Raw genomic sequence first — 10,341 nt, 5'->3', positions numbered from 1 at the left:
TGGCTCTAGGATAATAATGATAGATGGGTCTCAACTACTTTCTACATTACCCAAACTAACCAATGCCTCCCATATAAAACATGTTCAGATAAGAGTCCCCATAATTGACCAGGTCCAATCCCATCATCAATACATATAATCGAGCCCAGAACCACAATTGAAAAAGAGGTATTCTTCATAAGAATAATTCACTAATAAATCAACAAACTAGTTTCAATGTGATGGAACTAGTTGAAGAGACACTGTTTCAAACTCATCGATCATGTCTATAGCAACATGATAATACATATAAATGATGAGATTGTGTAATGTGTACATTTCATTTAGTTGATTAAATATTAACTAGCTATTTGCATTTACTAATAAATGGTAAATATAGTGTCTCTTAGCAATGTTTAGCCCCATTATAAGGGATTTTAAATCCTCCTCCAATGTAAGTAACTAATTTCATCTCATGACCGTATGCTAGGGATCTCAAATGACTACCCAAATGCTCCCTTTCTTATTGGGACCCCTGGACGCTCCATCAAAATACAATGTATATGCCCATAAAGGGTTTACATAGTCAACCATTGGCAATGCCTCCACTCATAACTATGACAATCAAAGTTCAACATATTGAGAGGGTGAACCAAAGGCTCCATCCCAACTTCTTCATTGAAACCTATAGGGATACTTGCTAGGATGCTCAAGTAGTGATGATGGTGGTATAAGACCTTAATTTTCCAAATGATTGTCACATCTTCTTGCTTAATCACCTTATACTCTTTGCTACACCAAATGATCATTTCCTGATAGTATCTTTGTTCTAGTATGAGTGCTCCAAAAAGGAAATTAGTTGCCCCATCAATTGGGTTGAGCTCCATTGCAGGTTTCAAATAAATCACTGCATTGATTGTCTGGACCTAAAATGGCTCTAGGTCTCTCGTTGGGTGTCCTATATTCACCAAACCACCCTCATAGCCTCGTGGCCAGCAAACTTTGGAGGCTATACACTACTCCAAATAAATCGTGTGTTTGTATCAATTGGAGTCCAAAAATTTTCCCTTCCCTACTCCAGCAAAGGAAGCATCCAAACATATAAATGATAAACACCTCAATTCACATACAAAAATAGCTCCATGCAGTAGAATGTTGTGGCTCATATGACTCTCCTACACCCTAGGGATTGGCCCTAGGATGTGCCTTCTTACACATAGAATACGAATGTAATAGAATCTTCTCATAATATCAATGTAACAATCTATGAAACTGCATATTTTACTCACTAAATCCATTTTCCAAGTTATTGCATTATCTTACAATAAAGGGGAATCTTACACTCTCAATGTTAGTCGTCACCTAGGCATATAATTACAATGCATCCATGGATTTATCTTTTGATATCATATTTAGATTGTATATGCAAAGTGTATGGCCCTCTGTGCTCAAATAGCGTAATTGAAAACCAACCAACGTGAAGAGCACAAATAATATGTTCATGATTTCTTTTTAATAGCATCGTGTTGTATCGTTAAGAAACAACATAGGGCTAACTCATGCTATTGAATCTCTTAAAACTTATATGAACCACGATCTATATACTAAGATATGCAAAGAAATCAACAACTTAATCTAATATCTTTCCATTTCAGTCCCACATCCCCTATGGTTTATATTTTACTTGCTCGTGTAAATGTAGGGAGATTTCATGATAAATTTTTCATAGAAACAAGCTCTAAATATGCATTTTAACATATAAATAAAGGCATACTGAGGAAAATCCTCATGCTTTACCTTCATTATATAATCATAATATTTTTCTAATTTAATGTAATTTTTAATGTGTAAAAACTATTTTTATTTAAAAAAATTATTTGACTATTTTTTCATGAGTTTTTCTATTTATTTCAACATAAATTACTAAATTTTTTGAGTCTTCTAGTTTTTTTGAATTATCTGAAGTGTGATCCATCAATATTCTCATTTTTATGCCAAGTGAACATCACTTGATCCCAAAACCTTAAAAACAACACCATTTTTCATTAAATTCTGTGTTTCGAATTTTTCAGTTTTATTGTTTTTAATATGTGTAATGGAAAATGAATGAGTTTTTAAATTTGTAAACATCAACAAACATATTTCAAGAATTTCCAATCATTTTTCCATCATATGCATTAATGATTCATCATAAAAATTAAAAAAGAGTCGCTTACTTGAGAATTCCAATACCAACTCTCGTATTTCGAGAAAAGAGAGCTCCTGATGCCATTTTCTAGCCCGAATGATGCTTCCAAATCACCAATCTACATGCCATTACGCTTTTGAACCATCATCTATCCCCGATTCATCCAACCAACCCTCCCCCTCTCTCTCATATATAGCCATATGAACAAAGAACAAAGAGGAGAGAGAAACATGAGAGATAAAGACCACATTTTGATCTCTTCATTTGCTACATCGTTTTGTGCACAGTTTGTAGTGATGGAGAGCAAGAAATTGATGGAGCTCATAGTGCAAGGATGGAGAAGATTGTTGCAATTGAAAAAATAGAATTTTATAATGGGAGGAAGGGGCACCGAAAAAAATGTGCCCCATCCCCATCTCGTGAGTTTTTTAAAGCTCTGGCCTCTTATTCATGGGTTAAACCCAACCACCCAACTAACTAATTCAAATTTTGACATTTTGACACTTGACCCGAATTACTTTTGAGCTGGTCGAAGGAGAAAGTGGCCTCAGAATCACGATCCGATTGGACAAGCAGCTTTCTAGCATCGAAATCCATCACCTTGGTCTCCATCATATACTTTTCGGCTTTTGTGTCTAGTAGTTACTTCATAACACCAAACCTTACAACTATTAAATGGGGGGTCAAATAGACTCTGATTGACAAAGGGACACTTGCATAGGATTTCTAGCATTGAAATGTATCTAGAAAACTCTAGCTCCTTGATCCATAATCATTTTTTTCACCAAAAATGCATTTTTTATGGATCTCAGGTTTCTTTTGCACTTGAAGTTTGTCTTCAAAATCTGCTCTCATTAGTGACCATGGGATAGGGTGACTCAACCTGTTGAACCCTTGAACTAATCTACACAAGTAGAAACCATAAAAAGCATCAAGGTACAACAAATAAAACACACAACTAAACATAAACACATCTCTCACTCTCCCCCTGATTATAGCAAAGCATGAAGTCCATGAGGGATAGGCCAAGCTCAGTCTAATAGAGATCCGGAGCTAGTTGCTAACCAGTTACTCCAACATAGGCAACCTAAAAAGAACTATCAAAGAAGTCATCCTAAGTGGTGGTCTGACCTGCCTACCTAACCCAAGACAACTTGACCAGGAACTCCTATTAGGCGAGGACTCCTACAATCTGGTCTATAAAAGTCATATATTTTTCCTTTTGATCACATTTTTTTAGTATTTTATACTTGGGCGTCTAAAAAGGAGGGACCTAAGTGTATTATGACCCAAGGAGAGTAGCGCATCAACCTTAGATCTAATCTTGGCACCCAAGAACCTATCGAGCTCTTGCAAGGCAATACTCAATCCTTTTCTTCTTGCTCACTTTTATTTTCTCTCCAACTAGATTATTTATTTTTCGACAAAATGCCACCCCTAGGAAGACAAGGTATTTAACTCATCCCTAGGAACCTACCAAGCCTACACAAGGCAATGGTCATCTTCTCTTGGAATTTTCTCTTTCTTTATTTTCTTATTTTATGGATTAGAACCCTTTTTTACACACCTCCATATCTTATATATATTTCCAACATTGTTCTTACTTTTTCACTTGGCAGGCTTCCCTATTTGCCTCACAACTAATAGGGATTCCTAGAAATAGATGCCTAGTAGGATAATAGAACAGAGTCACTAGAACTACTCACAAAAATAGCTCTTAGAATTCCTAACAATGTCTTTACAAGAGGCAAACAATTGCTCAAACCTCCCTAAACATAGCTAACATAACCCTAGGACTTCATGCCTTGAATGCCAGTCCCCAACAAAAGAAAAATACCCCACATACATATACACATACAACATAAAGGGAAAAGGACTTGTAAAATAAGGATACCACCTAGACTTGGCCACAAGGCCACAAGGAGCTTCTATGCAGCAAGAGGCTCTCTCCAGGGGCTCCATGGAATCTATTTAGTACATCACTAAAACAAAAAATCATTAATGGCACCTGCACCAAACAAACATATGGCCTTCTTGGCCTAATGGAATCAAACCATAGCAATACAAAATAAACAGCCCTCTTGGCCTAGCGAAATGAAACATTAAATCCAACAAAAAGGCTCTCTTGGCCTAATAAAAATATAGCTATAAAACACCCGATTCAACATCCTACTACTAAAAACAAACTCTTGGTCCCCACATAAATCCTACTAAAGTGCAAAACTAGACTAAGGGGATGGGCTTTAAGTCCCTACACTAAATGCATAGCAAGAGGTGTACGATAAATATGTCGTTGAACAATCTGATGCGTCCATGATAGAATACGAAGATGGTCAATCACTACCTAATTCATAACCCATACTAACCATCGGCGGCCAAAATAGGACATGTCAGTAAGCAATTTCCACACTAGCCCTAGACTAACATCAGGAGGTAATTGTAAAAACTCCTTAGGACCATAGTTAAGAAAGAAATCTTCAACAAAGGAATAATTAGACAAGGAGTTTGCAAAGTTATTCAAGTGGCGGGGAATTAGCTGGCATGTCACTACCTCAAAGATCTCAAGGGCATCCAAGATTGCATGATGCTACATCCTTAGAATGGGATTTGGCACATTGTAGGTCCTTTTCAATTGGTTGATCACTAACTACAAATCACCTTTTCAGATACTACCACGTCTGGCTAGATTCAGTTCCATAAGTAAGGCCTTGTATTCTATCATGTTATTCATAAAAGAAGTGCCTAAATACACTCCCATTTTCAAAACCATTCAACCATGGGGATATTTTATGATAACCCCAAAACTCACATGCTTAGTAGGTCCTTGAGAAGCTCCATCAAAATATAATATATAAATCCAAGCTTCATTGGTATACCCTTCCATAATGATCAACCTACTTGTACTTATTAATGATAGTCAAAGTCTAATCGAGAGAGAGGCTGTAAGACAAGTACAATCCCTCCTTCCTCATTGAATACAATAGGGGTGCTAGTAAGAATCCTATGATAGTGGTGGCAATATACCCTAACATCCCACATGAAAGATTCGTCTTGCCACTCAATAATGTGATAACCCTTACTCTACTAGATCACTTTGCCTTAGTGGTAACACTATTGTAAATATGGATGCTCAAGATAAGGAATAACTTTTCCCATCCAATAGTATTGGTATCCCCTACAAGTTTAAGCAGGATTTTGAAGGACTTGCAAAGGCACCAAGTCCAACGTTAGTCCTTATACATAACAGGGCTTCAGTTTATTGAAATTTACTTTAGTTTTGAACTCCACCCCTTGCAAATCCGCTATAAGGGATGTAGAGCCATGCTTTTCTATATGAACAATCTTATAAGGACCATCACATTTGAATTTCAGCTTGCCTGGGAAGGGGTCACAGTGAGCATCATAATATAGGACCAATTGACCCTTAACAAATTTATAATTCTTAGTCTAAAGATCATGAAGTATTTTTATTCGCTTCTTTCCCACTTCTTCATGTAACAAGGCTTGTAATCTAATCTCATCCAAATGTATACTTCTTAGCCTAAAGATCATGATGTATTTTCATTCGATTCTTTCCTACTTCCTGATGTAACAAGGCTTGTAATCTAATCTCGTCCAAATGTGCAAGGAAAGTGAACCTTTCTTGCAATGCTTTCTCTTCACCCAAAGAATGGTTTAGACCAAACCTTACTGTAAGTAGCTCAATCTCCAATAGTAAAACACACTCTTACCCATATACCAATTTAAAATGGGTGTGGCATGTAGCTCTTTTAGGTGTTGTATTATAAGACCAAAAAACCACATACAACTTCTTATCCCAATCATGCTTACCTTTAGATATAGTCTTAGATAAAATCCCCACAAGTTTCTTATTATTAGTACTCTCTACTTGCCAACTAGCTTGGGGGTTGTAAGGTGTGGTCTTATTATGTTTAATCCTTAGAGCTTCTGTCAAAGCAACAATCACTTTATTTGAAAAATGAGTCCCACGATCAAATACAAGCTCCTTCGATGGACCAAAATGGCAAACAACCTACTCCAAAATAAAACTAGCAATTTTCTTGGAATTATCCTTCATCATGGTGCAAGCTTCATACCACTTTGTGAGATAGTTTGTCACTACAATGATATAACACTTTCGTGTAGTTGACGAAGGATATATAGGGCCAACAAAATCAATGCCCCACTTCTCAAATGATAATATATCCATAATAGGAGTCAGTGGCGCTTTCTATTCTCCCTATTATCGTGTCTCATGTCTCTGACATGTATCACATCTCTTGACATATGCAAAATGCATCTTGGAAAATTGACGGCCAATTAAGTGTCCAGCAAAGTTCCCTCCACAAGAAGAGTCATGGCACTCTTCCAAGATAAATGGAACCTCATCAGGCATAACATATTGGTGATAAACATCATTGACACCTTGCTGATATAGCGTTCCTACAATTGAAACAAATCTCAAGGCTTTTTGTCTAATTTTTCTCTTTCCAATGTTGGATAAAGTGGCTCTAGCCTCTCTTGTGGATAGATAGTGCAATATACCAGCATACTAGGATGGAATGGAGGTCATATTAATTTTGATTAAAGCCTCAAGATCAGTACCTTTAGCCAAGACTTTCTTCAATTCCCTAAAATCCACAAGACATTCAATGATGCCTTGTACCTTTGACGGCTTACTCCTAATTTTATAATCAACCTCCTGCAAGGTTGTTAACCATAGGGAGGCAGCTATAACTTATTCAACAATAGCCTCAATCCCTCTATCTTTGTATAAAATACCACCTTTTCATATAGGATGTAGTGCATGAATTTCTTTGTTGCAAAGACCATCCCAAGGTACAGTTTCTCCATATAAGTATAAGTAATCTCAGACATCCCTGATTTGTGACTGGAAAATGCAATCGAATGATACCACTTCCCCTCCCAAATCTGAGCTAAACAACAATTAATAAAACTAGCTATAGCTATACTTAAATTCAATATCAATACCATTGATATGCTTGATTTTAAATACTCTCCCTCAAGCCCAAGTCAACTGATGTACTCCAAGTACCTCCCTAAAGTAAACAAACTTATCTCTACCAAGTGATTTGGTAAAGATGTTAGCTACCTAGTCTTCGGTCTTCACATGAAGTAGATCTATCTTTCCTACAATTACCATTTCCTTGATGAAGTGATAATGAACTTCTATGTGCTTTGATCTAGCATGGAAAACTGGGTTACCAGCCAACAACACAATACTCATGTTGTTACAATGGAAAGTGACCTTCCTGTCCATCTATATATCCAAGTTATGTAATAGTTTCAAGAGCCAACAAACTACTTCACATATAGCTAAGACTACACCTCTATACTTTTCTTTTGTGTTAAGGAGAGAAACTATAGGTTGCTTTTTATTGGTCCAATTGACCATACTACTTCCAAGACTAAAAGCATGACCACTAGTTGATTGTCTATACAACTAGCCCTATCGGCATCTGTATATGTTGTCAAATCAAGTGGCTTTCCAAAATCATAAAATAGCACATTATCAGAAGTACCCTTCACATGCCACATAATCCTCCTAATTGCATCCAAGTGAGTTTTGCATGGCTTTTGCATAAATTGACTAATCAACCCTACTAAGTAATTGAGATCAAGACAAGTACTGGTAAGATAGATTAGGCTACCCACCATCTGCCTCCTACACATTGTAACATTCTCTTCTCACTAACAACATTAACTCCAAGCTTTATATTCTAATCTAGTAGTGTTTCTCCTCTCTCCTCTCTCTCACAAGACAAGTTTTTCTCACAAGGAAAGGGCAAGGGCCCTTATCACTTCTCTCGCTCCTCCTTATATAGATTTTCTCTCTATCACATGTGTAATGTGTTTTTTGAAAAGCGTCTGCTTTCCAAACGTCCATAGCATTGCACCAATTTTCATCCTTTACTGCTTCAGCATAAGTACCTGGTTCTTTGATCTCCATCACTTTTGTCATGTAAGCATAGTGCTTTGCAGCATAACCAGTGTACGTAAACCTGTCAACAAGTCTTTTGATCCTCTCTGATCTCCTGAGCTGTGGCTCACTCTGAGCTTGCCTCTCATGAGGCGGGACATAACGGCTTTGCCTAGCACCTGGCGTCATAATAGACGGAATCCCCAGTTCGCTGTCTAAGCTGTCACTGCTCGATGACTCATAGCTTGCTGTGAGTGGATTTGATCTCTCGTAGCCTTTCACATTTGCTTCGCTTTTTTGATGCCACCAACTTCTAAGTTTCCATTTGCAAGTGCTCTTCAAAAATAGTGCCGCGATGCTTCCTTTCAAACACTTTTGCATTCTCTTCCTATTCTTCATCATCTTTTCCTTATTTTGCACTATTGATGCTCCTCCGTCACTTTCTTCTATGCAATCTACTACATGCCTTCAGGGCTATAGCCTCCTTGTTGATTGTGACAATTGATGTTGTGAATTCAAATAGTGAGCTAACAAATCATTTTGCTGCTGCAAACTATCACCCTCTATTAGATACCCTTTTAGACGATGATAACTTTACCATTTTGTACCATGTAGTGATGCATGCCATCCTTTATTAGTACAATGAGAATAACACTGTTCTAGGCAGCAATTGATATCACAAACCTATTAATCAACACTCAAAGAACTACTTAGTCAAGGGCTGTACTAGTATTTAAGTCAAGTGTCAAAGGAAATTCCTCTTTGAAAAAATCATGAAAAACAAGCTATTATTTGGCACATGCCAAAAACTTCCCTCCTTCCTTGCCATAGCCAATCAAAGCTCCCTTCTCTCTCTCTTTGATCACCTCCTCCCTATCAACATCCCACTTCTCCTCCTCTTGCAAAACACATTAATTACCTTCTTCTTCATCCTTCCTTCAGTGTACCTTTCCTCAAATCTGAAACATGGCAAAAAACTACCCATAAAATATTGGGCCTACTCATTTCAGATAGCACAGGACGATCATGTATACAAGTGCAGGTGTTCTAGCAACCCTCGAGAAGGCTCTCAAACTCTCCTAACTTCCCATTTCACTTGTCTGACTAGATACAACCGAAAACATTGATTATTTTATTCTTCCAAGTCTTTCTCTCACCTCTCATGTGCCCATGCACCATGCAAAATGCAAACATGATTTCTTGATTAGATTAAATCCTTTATCTCACATCTCATCTCTCAATAAGAAAATGTTGTACTATGCTCCATCCTCCCAAAATCTCACAATCCCTTAAGAAAATATGGTCCTCAAGATGTTGACAAGAAAACAATCCATCTCACAAACAATTGGTGGTGTCATTCACGACACTCAAACTCACCCAACCTCTTTTCCCACTCAACTAGTGGTTCTTATTTGAGTGATGAATATCCCAACTCTCATGCATGCAAGAAACAATGAGTGCTCTAAGATTTACTACATATAGTTGCAATGGGCATCATATTGTGCTAGTGCTCAACAATGGTGCAAAACGTGTATCAACCCAATCCATGGCATGGAAGTAATTGATAAAATCAGGAGAGACCCTCGCGTGTAGTAGATTAGACACGTGTAAGGTAAATATCTTGTGTGCCTACAATCCTTGTGATGTGCAAGAGTTTTGGCAAGAAATTATACATGTTCCAAGATATTCAGTAGTAGCTAGTAGCAAACTCTAGCTCTAATTTGTCCAAAAAACTCCAATTTCGACCAAGATTATCAAATTTTCACACTCAAAAAATCAAATAGAATGAGAAAAGCAATTTCTAAGCTAGAGAAACACCAAAAATTCAACTAAAAAATAGCCAATCAAATGATCACACAAACAACTAAGCTACAAAATCCTACCCAACTAATGATTTTCTAGGGGTTTTCAGTTTTCTAAAAAATGCTTGACATATTTAGCCATCCCCCTAATCTACAAGCATTATGCACAACAATTGTTTTCATAAAATGATGCAACATTTCTAAACCAATAAAAAATTAAGTCCAATGATCTATTCACAAGCTTCTCCACAAACTCAAAATCCAAGAAAACCAATGGCACATTTCTCTCAAATAAATCCTCTACAGGTAAACAAAAATCATCCATGAAATTCTCATCAGAATCATTAGATTTTTTTAATCTAAAAGCTTCAAGACAATCCTCGCCATTAAAGCAAAATACAATCCCACCCATACACCTATGAGAAAACATG

This window comes from Lygodium microphyllum, chromosome 21 (genome assembly GCF_053477565.2).
Source record: "Lygodium microphyllum isolate KBCC chromosome 21, Lygodium_microphyllum_v1.1.10, whole genome shotgun sequence".
Classification (NCBI taxonomy): domain Eukaryota; kingdom Viridiplantae; phylum Streptophyta; class Polypodiopsida; order Schizaeales; family Lygodiaceae; genus Lygodium; species Lygodium microphyllum.
Note: the sequence above shows the minus strand (reverse complement) of the source record.